The sequence below is a fragment of the Thalassophryne amazonica genome, chromosome 6 (assembly GCF_902500255.1).
Source record: "Thalassophryne amazonica chromosome 6, fThaAma1.1, whole genome shotgun sequence".
Lineage (NCBI taxonomy): Eukaryota > Metazoa > Chordata > Actinopteri > Batrachoidiformes > Batrachoididae > Thalassophryne > Thalassophryne amazonica.
This window is the reverse complement of record NC_047108.1, coordinates 32,946,011-32,960,677: the sequence shown is the minus strand read 5'-3', so window position 1 is coordinate 32,960,677 and position 14,667 is coordinate 32,946,011. Positions and strand designations below refer to the sequence as shown.

The 14,667-nt window shown below is 42.4% G+C and overlaps 1 protein-coding gene and 1 long non-coding RNA gene across 2 annotated transcripts in view; both read left to right on the top strand.

Annotated features, from left to right (window-relative positions):
- The window catches only part of hspb7 (heat shock protein family, member 7 (cardiovascular)), a 65,135-nt gene that overhangs the window by 25,346 nt on the left and 25,122 nt on the right, over positions 1–14,667 (top strand). The gene's annotated exons all lie outside the window — the stretch shown is intronic.
- LOC117512017 overlaps positions 5,247–14,667 on the top strand; it is a 28,611-nt gene continuing 19,190 nt past the window's right edge. The window contains exons 1-2 of the long non-coding RNA XR_004561183.1: positions 5,247–5,378; positions 7,426–7,435. This is a non-coding gene — a long non-coding RNA (uncharacterized LOC117512017). The remainder of the gene's footprint in view (positions 5,379–7,425; positions 7,436–14,667) is intronic.

The following is a 14,667-nucleotide window of genomic DNA, read 5'->3' as shown; positions in this document are numbered from 1 at the left end:
AGGATTTTTTAACCAAAGCAGCAAGACAAAACCAGCCATGTGTTGAGTTTTGTAAATGGGGAAATGCTCTCTGACTGTCCTGAAAACACTTCATGTATTCAGAGCGGCTGTGCCATCTAGTGATCAAGATATGAAACGTCAGCCAATGACCGAACAATAAATACATTTTTTAAATTCTTTCACCAAAACATCAAATCTAGACTTACACCTTCTGGCAAATTGTAGTTTTGAGATCTGCACAATAAGGGTTCTCAAAATTCTGTTTTTTGTTTTTTCTTGTTTAGTTTTTTTTATCAATTTAGTTTTGCTAAAGGGCTATATAACCAATTCAGAAACTGTTGAGAAAGTTAATGCACAGACCCACGCCAGGGGGTGTAAATGAACGGTCAATAGGAATTCCAAATAAATCACAATTTATTCTGCAAATGTACACAACACTCAAATATGCTTTTAGACAGTCAATTCAAAACAGTGACGCGTGGGCAGGCCCGAGGGTAGGAGATGCCTATCCAGAGAAGAGCCGGGACCCATGAAGTTCCACCGCCATCGGAGACCTGCAACACACCAGAGCCGCCAAGTCCTGAATCCCCAGGTGGCCACCGCTCCAGCTGTCAGACCCGGTACTGTTGGCAGGAACAAACACAGGTTAAGGTGGGTGTGTGTACACCCAACAAACAGTCAGCAAAAACACAGTTCCTTCCTGAGGGAAAATCCTCCACTCCCAGAGAGCAGGAAAACTGAGTACATGCAGTGCCTAATGTAATACTTAGAGATTAGGAAAGTGAGGAGTGGAAACACCAGCTCCTCCAAACTTCCACAAAACCAGCTCCAAGCTGCAAGTATACAGAAGGTTACGACTGCAAAGAGTTCAGAAGCAAAATATGTGCGTACGGCACAAAAATGGCTGAGAAGTTTACCTGAAAGGTAAGCAGATAACTCGGCAGAGTTATGGTGTCTTTCCCAGGCTTTTATGGATGATGTGATGAGCAGATGTGAGACAGGTGATGACAGCTGCATAGTGCACCTGGTGGATTCCTTAGTTCCACTGCGCCCTCTGGTGCCTGCAACCTGCCAGCAGGCAGGGCGCCCTCTGGTGGTAGGCCAGCAGTACCTCCTCTTCGGCGGCCCACACAACAGAAACACTTCTATTATAATTTTTACACTTAAGTTTATATTCCGATATATACCATGAAGGGATTCAATTTACACTGTGATATGAATTTTAGGTCATATTGCCCAGCCTTACCTTCTACTGTGGAATGTGTAGATATGTATGTGACTGATTGCTGACTGGGACACAGAAATTTGACTATATTACACCTGAGTTAGTTTGAATTTACTTGCTGCCTGTTTGGGTGAGGGCAGACTTAATTACCTTTTAAAATTATCAACTTAAGCTTGCCTCTGCAGTCAATCTGGTTGAAGTGCCAATTAAGGGTCACAGGGGAGTTGAAGCGCCTCCCAGTGGACAAAGGTGCAATTATTTCTGGATGTATTTTGAATTTTCTATTTAAAATGTAGGTGTGCCAATAATTCTAACCAGGACTGTGTTTGTCATCTGTTTGACAGATGAAGAGCAGTTTATTTGCTGTTTGCCTGATTACCTCTGCCAGAGAGGTCGTGTTTTCACCAGAATTTGTTTCCTTCTTTGCTCTTTTGTCTGTTAACAGGATAACTCAAAACATAAAGAATGGATTTCAGTGAAATTTCAGTGAAATGTTCCAAGAAATAAGTGGTTCAGTTTGAAGGTGAACCAGAATATATTCTGGAATTGAGATCCAGAGGAATTTTTTGGCATATAGCAACATTTACACTAAAAAGTTGTATGAGGATGATGTGAGCAGAGGAATAATGTTTGGGGAAAATTGAGGATTTTATTATGAATTTGATCTGGAACATATTTTGGGCCCAGCAGAAGTTTTAAAAATGTGGCCTTGGCTGAGGTATGCACTCACTGAGTGTCATCTGGTTTCATAACAGATGCTGGGAGACTCCGTAAATGGTGTTTGACGGTTTAACTGCAGGTTACTGGTGACTGTTTTCTAATCAGACGTGTGTGGTGTGTGTGCAGGATATTAATAGCCACCAAACAATGTGGGCCCTGCCCCCCACTGCTTTGTTGTCAAGCACATTCTTTCCATCTCTGTTGGTCTCTTTAAAACTTACCCTCTGAGATAAGCCTCTGGGCTTCTTTTTCCTTTCTTCATCTGCATGAGCACCGTTTTCCCAAAGGACGATGTGGTTTTACTTTATTCAGATCAATTCAATAAGCCAGAAAACACATGATGTGATTTTATGTGAAATGTTCTCTGTTCTGTCGCTTAAGTGCTGAATGTTAAGATCCAGAATAAAAAGTGTTGCACCAAACATGTAGAAAGGCAAGCAGACAGAGCACTCGGGGGGGGTGGGGGGGGGGGGGGGGGTATTTCAAGGAAAGCATGTATGTGGAATGACAACTGTTTCCTCTATCTCTCTCTCTCAGGTCCTTCGATGCCCTTGACCTTTCCCCCCGCAGGCGGTTCTCTCCGTTTCATAACAAATATAGTTTCCCCAATACAGCGTGCAGCCTGTGTGCACGTGCACCCCTCCCAAACCCTCAGTGGGGCCACACCATATAAAGGTGAATGATGAGTCACTGCAGGAAAGCAAAGATTAAGTATTCCCACCAAAGAAAGAAGGAAAAGCTGCTGCTTGGCATTTAAGGCCCACGGGAGCCTGTGAGAGCACAAAATTCTCCTCCTCCCTCTCTTCTCTGCCCTTACTCGCCTGCTCCACCTCACCCTGCACTTTCAGCCATCCATGAGTGTGACCAACTCTTCAGCCTACCGATCGGAGCGTAGTTTCCACCAGACTTCATCGTCATCCTCTGCTAACCCGCACATGGAGAAGAGCCGGGACCTGTATCGCCGAGGACTTTGGCACCTTCATGAGACCCGGCAGCGATGCTTTGGGTTTTCCAGTAGTTAGAAGCCATAATGGCTGTAATTTTTTTTTTTTTTTGGTTCTGTGTGTAAATCATAAATAACAGCACAGCAGACTAGAGGGTCAGATCGGACTGCGAAGCAGACAGATGTTTCTGTTTGGAGCAGTCTGGGCTCGGCTGGTGCCGTTTCCAAATAAAGACGGTCTGTCAAAAGTAACAAGTCGGCTGCTGAAAGAGGGAACAGACGGCCACTGGATTTAAAGAGGTGAAAAGACTGTGTGTGGTGGGTTTGTGTGAATAAATGATGATGAAATGATAAATAAACCCAAAGAACAGGAACTATTTTAACAACAAATACACAGACACACACACAAAAAATTGTCTTGTTGGGGAAGACAATTGTTCTAATCGTCTTCCCCAACATGTCTTGGTCAAACAAGGAAAAGACATTTTGCCTGGAGGCCTATTTCACCAACAAATCATACCATGTGAAGGGCCATACTAAAATACAAAATATTTTATGTGAGATGCGCTCAGTACATGTAGTAGGGCAGGTGCGCCATCTGGTGTTTTAGAGATGAAACTTCAATTAATAGCTCACTCTGCTCTATTTCGTTTTTTACCCCCATTTCGTTATCATCAGTCCCCATTTCGTCCCATTTAGCTAAAAAATCTTAATAAAGAATCATATTTGGAGTCAGTCTGCTCCATTTCGCTACGTTTAACCCCCATTTCAATATTATCAGTCCCCATTTCGCTCATTCGCTTAAAAATAATTAAATAAAAGTAATTAATTGAATCATATTTGGAGTCAGTCTGGGTCAATCTGCCCTATTTCGTTACTTTTTACCCCCATTTGTGATTATTAGGCTCCATTGCACCCCATTTTTGCTCCTTTCGTATTTTAGTATAACTGCCATTTGAAGCATAATTTGGAAAGGACATGACTTTTATGCAACGCAACCCAGATAATTGAAACTTTGGTGGAGTGATCGTACAGACTGAAGCCTACTCTCACGAGTGCCACTAGCTTAGTTTATTCACCCTATTGACGTATCCCATAATCCCTTGCGTGCCAGAGAACAACATATAGAGAATCAACACGATGACAGTTGTAAATGAATATTATACTACAAAAATTAATTTTTTATGCTTTTCGTCACGTTAATAAGAGACTGCTGCATGATACCCTGAAAACTTGCTAAAACAATTATAATCCGTGTCTGTTACATTTAAATCTGTGTGGAATTCAATAAACACAAACCAAATTTCAGACATATATATTAGTCTCGAACAAAGAGGACAAACAGTGTTGTAAAGAACAATAATCAAGACATTAAAGAGCAAACTTCACTTTACCCTCAGAACAACATGATCAGGAAGCGAGCGGAGCTCACAGCAGCTCCCATTGAAAATAATGGAGAGACAGTCTGTGATTCTCGCATGTTTACATAAAACAAACGCAATAACAACGTATAAAAACCCAGAGAATATATTCACGAGAGTTTTAGGCACAATATAAAAATTGTTTTATGTTGCGATGTTAATGGTGTTGTCTGTGTGCAGCGGTTAAAGTGCAGCGTGATCAGAGCGTCTCAATGCAGTTCTCAATGTTAATGAGATCTCGCAGCGCGGCGACCTCTCTGAGGTTTTGTGGAATTTGAAACGTCAATAGGGCGAATTGCAAGATAAAAGTGGACACTCTTGTTTTGGCCGAACTACTATACAGCTTTTGTATATTCTGTGTTAGTACGCGCCTGTGGCTGACGCAGTTAATGAATTCCTGTGCAAAAAGTAGTTCCCAAACAATGTTGTATTTGCAATGACAGTGCATTTTCATGGGTAGCAAAAACATAAGGAGTATATTTGGCACAAGAACTTGTGTATCTCGTGTGTTTTTACGCCTGAATAATTGTAAGTCAATACTCACACTCATCCAGCACCACCTTCTCATGTTGGCAAATTCAGCGCCGGGTCAGGCAAAAGTAGTCCGGCGAACTATCCCACAATGCCAAAATAGCAGAGATGTTGCTCCAACAAGAGCAGCACGCTGAGCAGGGTGAGACTGAAGTTTAAGTCCAGCAAATTTCAAGGAATTTGCTGGACCTTTGTAGGATTGATTACAATTTTTTTGGAGGGAAGGGGGTTAACTCTGTAAAATTAAAATATATTACTTAACCACAAAAAACATATTTGAATGATAAATTCGTAGTTAAATAAATTAGTGTTTTTGAAGGTTAGTGTAATGTGTAAAGTATGAAAATGTCATCATGTCCCGTCTAAATTTTTATTCATACATGGCTTTAGAAGGGGAACATCCCACTAGTCTGAAGGTTCAGGTCAATAAATGAATATATTTTGATGCCAAGTTTCAGTAGGCTGCACTGGTAGCTGTATACTTACATGTGCTTTTCGTTTCAATTAAAACAACATTTCTTTCATCTGTGATGTGAGAGTGAATGTTACTTTAATAAAAAACAACTTGTAACTTTGCTGGTTATAAAGATGCATTGTACAATGTAAGTGTCATACACAATACTCTGTAAGTAAGACTTTAGCATTGAAGTCACATGGCACTTATCCAACCTTCACGGGTAACTCTGTGAATTGCGATGTTTGGCTTAATTTGGAGCAAATACACACACAGCCTACTGAACCTTCGGACTAGTTAACCCTTCCCCTTTAGAAGGCTTCAAATGTATGGACTGCTTGATACTAGGAGTAACAATGTGTAATAAAGTTCAAAACCACTGTCAAGATCTGGAAATTGTATCATACCATAAACAGCATATACATAATAATTCATTCGTTTTGAAAAAAGAATGATGGGAAAAGTTAATCTATTCATGTTTGACCAATTTTAATGGATGGATGGATGGATGAGATTTATTGTCATTGTCATTACAAGTGCAACAACAATGAGATTACGTCCACACTCACATTACCACAGGCAAACAGCAATTAATCCACAATTATTACTTGTTGCTGCAGCTAAAACCGCGCAGCCCCCAGAGGGGAAAGGGGTGGTGTGAGCGGTGGCCGGGATGGGGTGTGTGATGGGGGACAGGAGGTGAGGTAGAAGGGAAAGTGGGGCATGCTTCAGTCTTTGTCCATGTGTGAGTCTGTCTGTCCTTGTGTACTGGAGTGAGAAAGATAGGGAGGTAGCCAATCTTCCCAAGGCCATAGTTCTTCTGGAGGATAAACAATGGGCATTTTATCCTTGACAGGCTGATAAGCCTGCCGTGTTTGTGGTTGAGCAGTGAAAAACACTTTTTCCAACTTCACATGACAAACCAAAACCCAAATATGAAAAATTCCCCGGCCTCTGAATCTTCTCCTGCAAGGCACGCATTTGCTCCGAGATGTTGTCCAATTTGCGTCTGAGTTCAAGGGTTACCGCAGTCTGAGAATGCATTGTCTTGCCCAATTCTTTAATCATGACAGACAAGCGAGGGGTCGTGGTTTTGGTGGCAGCCGTCTTGCCAATCTTCCAGTACGTCAGGGCAGCACATAAGCCAATAAGTACCAGCCCTCCTACTATGAATCCAAATATGAATAAATCCTCGACGTCCTCCACAGAGAAGGCGGAAAGCATGCGACCCGCCAAGTCTCCCAGGCGTCAAGAACATAGCCCACAGGGTAAGTTCCATCCGGGCACGCAGGGTCCCCAGGCCCTGATCTTCTTGTAAAAAAAAAATGGTTGTCAATAACGTTCAGAGACCAGCTGATCAATTCCATAGTTAATCCAATATAGTTTGAAGAATTCACAGCCTGGTGAAGTAGGGACTTTGAAGGTTGGACCAGAGATAGAGGAGAGAGGAGAAGATGTGACCGCCCTCGTCGGAGTCCCAAGCTGAATGCTGTTAATGTAATTGTAATTTGTGTCCCATTTTTTTCTGGAATTTGAATGCATATCTGCGCAAGCACCAAACCTTCTTCCCCAGCCCCAGCTGGAACATAATTGGTAGTAATTAATTAACCTTGTATGATAATTTTCCATCTGTGTTCTGCATGTGCTATCAAAGAATGTGTGCAGGTCTACGGCATTTGCAGAAAAATCATCATCTTCGCTGTCAAGTCCCCCTGTACATGTTTGCAAACATCATTATGTGTCATTATTATAAAGTCATAAGGCAAAAGAGACAAGCACATCACAAAAACTCAAAAAACTCACAAATCACTGTGCGCTCTGCCAAGTGACTGCCTATGATAAGATAAGAAAAGCCTTTATTCATCCCTCAATGGGGAAATTTCAGTGTCACATCGCAGCATAGAACAGTAGGAATAGAAGGGCATGCAACAAAACAACAAGCATCTCTCCAAAAAAAAAAAAAAAAAAAAAGAAAAAGCACTGAGGGCCGGGTAAAGCTGAGGCTACCATTGTTCAGTTCAATGCTGCACTGCCGGGATGATATACACCGTCGGGTGTGAGAGTGATCAGGTAAAATGACTTCAGCGTGAATGTACGACAAGTTACTCTGATATTTACAATATGGGCAGAGTCAAATATAAGTAATATATAGATGTAATATTAGTGTAATATATGTAAAGTGACTTGAGTGCACTATAAGTTAAATTATTGCACTAATAAATACAGCAGGTAGTGACATGATATTGTCCTGATTGCTATGGTTACTACAGTAACTAGCATTGATCATTGTACAGTCTGTTGTACAGATAATTGGACGAATACTTGATGCCTCCACTGGTGTGCATGGAAATTCATGTCTCAGTATTGAAAAAACATCTTTGCAGCTGGTGGTGGCCAAGCGGGGTAAACATGCTTGTTTCCAGCGCGAAGGCTCCTGGTTCAAACCCACCGCTGCCCATCTCTGTGTAATATGGAGGTTAGTTCAGGAAGGGCAATCGGTGTAAAAAAAAAGAAAAAAAAACAAAAAAACCTGTGCCAAATCAACATGAAGAACCACCTTGGATCTGTTTTGCCTTGAGTGAAAACAGCAGAGCAGCTGAAGGGTCTTACTACGGAACAATACACGTCTTTGAGAGAGAGCCCTCACTAGGGATGGGAACTGGATCTTATGTTCTGATTCATTGTGAGAGGTGGATCAAAAGAACAGCTCATCGTTCTTTCTTTCCCCACTCATACACACCTGATGTTCCTGTGACGGTTCTTCATACGCACACACAGAGCAGAGCAGAGTGTGTTTGCGTGTTTTCTGAAGGATCCATCACATTGTGTCTTTCCAAACCAGACAGTCTTGACATTGAGTGGGTTCTAAAGGCCACCAGCATCCAGAGTCTGCAAGTTTACAATAGAGGTGGGCGGATCGATCCTAATATCGATAATATCGATACCTACGCTGGTATTGATATTGAACAATCCTCGTGTAAAAACATCGATACTCAAGCTTTTTTCTCTCCTGAATGCACTGACTGCTGCGCACACAGATTCATCAAAGTCTACTCTCTGTAAAAGCAGCGCTGCGCTGTGTCACACAACACGGAGCAGCGCACCCATGTATTGTGGCTTGTCAGCCCTCTACCTCAGGAGATTTTAAGTTGTGTTGAGTGAAATTTTTTTAAACAAAAATGTTGATTGTGATAAAGTATTTTGTTGTCACGTACAATGTTTGGCAAAATTCTATCCTAGGTCTTTTGGATCCTTTGGATCTATGAAGCTTAAATATGAAAAAGTATCAGTATCAATATCAGCGATACTGGGCCTGTATTTACTTAGTATTGGATCAATACCAAAATTCCCGGTATCGCCCACCTCTAGTTTACAAACCACAACACTCAGGTGCAGCACCTCTTTGTGAGTGGATGCCAAAATATGTGGCATTTTTGTATCCATGCACACAGCTATTTCAGTACTGCTCGCTCACCTGTTCCCCCCCGTCTCTCACAGAGCTACAGCTAATGTTCAGCTAAGGGAAGTGGATTGGATTTAAGGTAAGCAGGGAAATTTTAGGGCACTGATAAAAGGCACAACACCCTAGTTGGGCTTGAGTGCCTCTCACATGGAAGTAGTGTTTAGAGGCACTTGTAGCACTCATCGTCTAAAATGGCACTATTCACCAAAAACACATCACACAACACAACTGCTGGCACTCGCCAGGGTGTGGTAAGTGTTTTGGCCATGTGTAAAACACTTATCACTGAACTTCACTCATCATACGATCTTCTCTTACATGCCACGAACTTGCTACACACATACGGCACACATGCCATCTGTGTGACAGGCTGGAAAGCACTAGGTTGTCCACAAATTCCAAATCCATGATAAAATAGAAGAAAACAGAGATAAAGTTGCTAAACACTGGCCAGGAAACAGCAGACGACACACTTAAATGAAACTGAATGCAGCGATCACATGCCTGCAGTCGCTGGCACCGGCAGCGAGTACAGACATGTGCCCCGCAAGTACAGCACCCCAATGGTTTCCATGAACACACCATGCACACACCTTCTGTATGAGGCTAGTTTTAGTTCCCTTCTTTCATACTAAAGAGCCATTTTAAAGAATTGCAATCGTACATGAACAACGCAACACATGATTTCACAGATAAATCTGTGTAAGTAAGTAAAGTTTATTTGTATGGCGCCTTTCAAGATAAAATCACAAACTGCTGTACAAGAATTTAAGAACACAGAAATAAAACTACAGAAACCAAAAACAGCAATCACATAAAACTAGTTAAAAGCAAGTCTGTACAAATAGGTCTTGAGTTTCTCCTTAAAAGTTCCAACAGAGTCCACGGAACATAGGTGTAGTGGCAGTACATTCCACAGTTTGGGTGCCACAACCTCCAATGCATAGTCTCCTTTGGTCTTATAATAATTTATAATAATTTATTAATTTATATAGCGCCAAATCACGAGTAATCGCCTCGAGGCCCTTCACAAACATTTAAAAGCAGAATAAAATGAAATAAGATTAAAACACAATAAAAAAATTTAACCAAAAAAGGTAAAAGAAATAAAAGAAATAAAACAAATAAAAAAAGACACACAATCATATAAAATACTAATGATAAAACAGGGAGAACAAATGTGTCTTCAGCCTAGCTTTAAAAGTCTCCACAGAGTCCGACTGTCCTATCAGCGCAGGCAGATCATTCCACAGAGCTGGGGCGCGGTGATAAAAAGCTCTGTAATCCGCTAACTTTTTCTTCACCCTCGGGACCCACAATAGTCCTGCACCCTGTGAACGCAGAGCCCTAGCCAGCACATAGGACTCAACCAGGCCGGCCAGATAGGAGGGTGCCAGTCCGTGAACAATTTTATAGGCCAATATTAATACTTTAAAATCCGATCTCAAAGAGACCGGAAGCCAGTGAAGAATGCCAGAACCGGCGTATATGGTCAAACCTTCTGCTTCATGTCAGAAGTCTGGCAGCAGCATTTTGAACCAGTTGAAGACCCCTGATGCTGGACTGTGGTAAACCAGAAAACAAAGCATTACAATAGTCCAATCTAGAAGAAACAAAAGCATGAATCAGAGTCTCAGCATTAGCCATAGACAGGATGGGACGAATCATTGCTATATTTCTTAGATGAAAGAAAGCAGTCCTTGTAATGTCCCTAATGTGGAGGTCAAAGGACAACGTAGGATCAAAAATTACCCCAAGGTTCCTCACGTTGTCAGTATGATGTATAACACATGAACCTAGGCTAAGTGCTAGCTGATCAAATTGATGCCGATGTCTTGCTGGACCAAGAACCATCATTTCAATCTTATCAGAGTTCAAAAGTAGAAAGTTGTTAGACATCCAACTTCTCACTGCTGCGAGACAGTCCTGTAAAGATTTTATGTGGAGAGGATTTCCAGCAGCTATCGGCATATACAACTGAGTGTCATCAGCATAGCAATGAAAAGCAACCCCAAAATGCTGCAAAATGTTCCCAAGGGGTGCCATATACAGGGAAAAAAAGCAGGGGACCCAGAACGGATCCTTGCGGAACCCCGAACTTCATGCCCCTAAAATCAGAGGTAGTGTCGTTGCACAAAACACAGTGGGAATGACCAGACAGATAAGACGTCAACCACGCAAGAGCAGTTCCAGTAATCCCGAGACAGTTTTCTAGCCTATCAAGTGGAATTTGATGATCAACGGTGTCAAACGCAGCACTGAGATCCAGCAACACCAATACTGTAGTAGTATCCGAGTCCATTGCTCGCAGAAGATCATTAACTACTTTAATAAGTGCTGTTTCTGTGGAGTGATGTTTTCTAAAAGCAGACTGCAGTGGCTCAAAAAAGTCATTCTCAGTAAGATAGTCCACAAGCTGCCGTGAAACCACCTTTTCCAGAATTTTAGAGCAGAATGATAGATTTGATATTGGCCTATAATTTTTCAATACACCAGGATAAAGATTAGATTTCTTGAGTAGTGGTTTAATCACTGCAGATTTAAAACAATTTGGAACAGATCCAGAGTTTAGAGAAAGATTAACAATTTCCAGCACAGTCGGCCCAAGAATGGGCCAAAGATCCTTAAATAATTTGTTGGTATAGGATCAAATAAACAAGTTGTGCTTTTAGTAGACATCACGAGTTTCGTCAGCACACCTAGTGAGATACTATCAAATTCCGTGAATCTAGGTAGCACCTCAGTGGTAGTCCCCAGTTCAGTAGCTGGATACAATGACTGGACCAAAGTATGCTGAGATGTGCTCAACCTAATATCTTCTATTTTCTTTTCGAAATAGTCCAGAAAGTCCTGTGCTGAAAAAGGAGAACGACCAACAGGTGGCTGTCCATGAATAAGAAATGCCACCGTATTAAACAAAAACTTTGAATTATGCTTGTTTTTGTTTATCAATTCAGAGTAATAGGCCTGCTTCATAGCCAATAAAGTCTTCAAGGTCAACCTTGAAGACCAGGTCAAGGTCAACCTCAGCCTTGACCTTGGTACAAACCAACAGGTTCTGGTCCGAGGACCTCAGAGACCTGCTTGTCACATACGGGTGCAAGAGTTCACTGACATAAAGTGGCATTTGTTGGGGAAAGTGTAATGCACGGACCCACAACAGGGGGCGTAAATGAACGGTCAATAGATAAACCAATAAATACAATTTATTGCAGCAAATGTGCACAACAGGTCGAATACTGCTTTTAGACAGTCAATCACAAAATACAACAGGTGACGTCTGGGCAGGCCCGAGGGTAGGAGATGCCTATCCAGAGAAGAGCCGGGGGCCCACAAGGTTCCACCGCCAACGGAGACCTGCAGTATGCCGAAGCCGCCAAGTCCAGAGTCCCCAGGTGGCCTCTGCTTCTAGCTGTCAGATCCGGTACTGCTGGCAGGAACAAAAACAGGTTAATGGTGGGTGTGTGGACACCCAGTAAGCAGTCAGCAAAAACTCACAATTCCTTCCTGAGGGAATAATCCACCACTCCCAGAAACAGGAACGCTGAGAACGTGCAGTACCAATAGTACACTTAAGGTTCAGGAAAGTGAGGAACAAGAAACGCCAACTCCCTCCAACCTCCACAAAACCCAGCTCCAAGCTGTGAGCATACAAAGGTTACGACTGCAAACTCAGTAGTAAATAATGTGCGAACGGCACAAAAACAGCTGAGAGGTTACCCGTGAGGTAAGCTGATATCTTGGCAGAGATGTGGTGTCTCCTCCAGGCTTTTATGGTACAGTTGATGGTGATTGCTGACAGCTGTCAGTCCTGGCTCCTGGATGGCAACTGCGCCCTCTGGTGCCTGAAACCCGACAACAGGCAGGGCGCCCTCTGGTGTTGGCCAGCAGTACCTCCTCTTCGGCCGTTCCACACAACAGCATTTGACCGTGCAAGGCTCTAAAAGTCATCACCAGTATTTTAAATTGCAGTCTGAACTGAATTGGGAGCCAATGCAAAGAGGACAGAACGGGTGTTACGTGAGACCACTTAGAAGACCTTGTAAGGAGCCTTGCAGCTGTATTCTGGACCATTTGTAGGCGGTCCAGCAAAGACTTACTGAGGCTAGCGAACAGTGAATTACAGTAATCAAGACGTGAAGAAATAAAGGCATGAATGATCTGTTCCAGCTCAGCTTGAGACACAATGTTTCTAAGGCGGGCAATGTTCTGTAAATGAAAAAAGCAATATTGCACAAGACTGGTAATGTGTGGGTCAAATTTGAGAGTCTGGTCAAATGTAACACCCAAATTTCTGAGTGAACAAACGAGGATAGACGTTTTAATCACTGAGGGAACAAACTCCTCAGGGGCACAAACAAGGACTTCAGTTTTTGCTGTATTAAGTGACAAATAATTAGCAGCCATCCAATGTTTTATGACATCAATACAGTTTTGGAGAACAGATACCCTAGAAAAAGTTTGTGGAGAAAAGGAGATGTACAGCTGTGAATGAATGCTATGAATGAATGAAAGAACAAGGAAGTGAGGGGATTCCACACTGACACATGGCTGCAGCTCCTTTCATGGGAAGACAAAAACTGTTCACTCTGACACAAATGAAAAAAACTGTAATCTCGCAGTTGGGGTGCAGTGTGTGTGTGTGTGTGTGTGTGTGTGTGTGTGTGTGTGTGTGTGTGTGTGTGTGTGTGTGTGTGTGTGTGTGTGTGTGTGTGTGTGTGTGTGTGTGTGTGTGTGTCAAAAACACCAACAGCTGGGTTGGAAATATTTCTGAAGCCCAGAAATGCAAGAACATGGCAGCAGGCTTCAGACAACACGTTCTCTTATAAATCTTCCCACAAACATTTTTCAGTAGAGTGTATGGTTCAGTGTCTGTGTGGGGGAGTTGGTGTGAACATGTCAACTTAATGCAACTTTGTGGCATCTGAACATTAGTATATCATGACCATGTCTGTGAAGCTGCTTAGGTGCAGCAGAGGACCATGAGGGTGGGATCAGCTAGAGCAGGGGTGGGCAACTTGTTCCAGAAAGGGCTAAGAGGGTGCAGGTTTTCATTGCAGCCACTGACTCCACCAGGTGATTTCACTGATTAACTGATTCCATCTGCTCAAAGTGATAATCAGTGAAATCACCTGGTGGAGTCAGTGGCTGCAATGAAAACCTGCACCCTCTTGGCCCTTTCTGGAACAAGTTGTCCACCCCTGAGCTAGAGGAACAGCAAAGCACAGACACACAAAGTGGGGAATGCTGGACCGCCTGCCAGCTCTGTGACTTCACACACTGAGTATGATTAGCACGACGCCTGCATGAGGAATGACTAGATGGTTGCCCAGTGACTGTGAACACACACAGAGACAGAGAACACAAACACACACACACACTGATATTTGGAATGATGTCACTACATCAGCCTAACCTGCACATGTTTGGCTGGAGCTGATATCACACATAATCCGTTTTCCAATATGATGATGTGTCTGAGGTCAAATGTCAGCAGGTAGGTGGTCGTTGAGCTCACACTCACTGGTGCATGAGACCTCATGATCACATAATCTGTTTCTCCACTGCAGGCGTCATCATTAAGATTTGACCAGTGGCCAAATTCTTGAGGATAAAACATTGGGCTAGTGTCCTTTCACTGCTGTGTTTGAATCATAAGTATTATTAGGTTTCATCACTGGGGTGACTGTTTTCAGCAAATAAGCATGCAGCACCCACACTCCAACATGGATCTCAGTAACCAGTAACTGACCCTTCAGGTTTTTCATTTTCATTACTATTAATTCTTGACATGCCATGAATATAAGAAAAAATAATAATAATAATAACAATCTTTATGATTATTATTATTATTACTGTTATGAATATTAGTTGTATTATTAGTTGCATTATTATAAATTGAAGAGCACT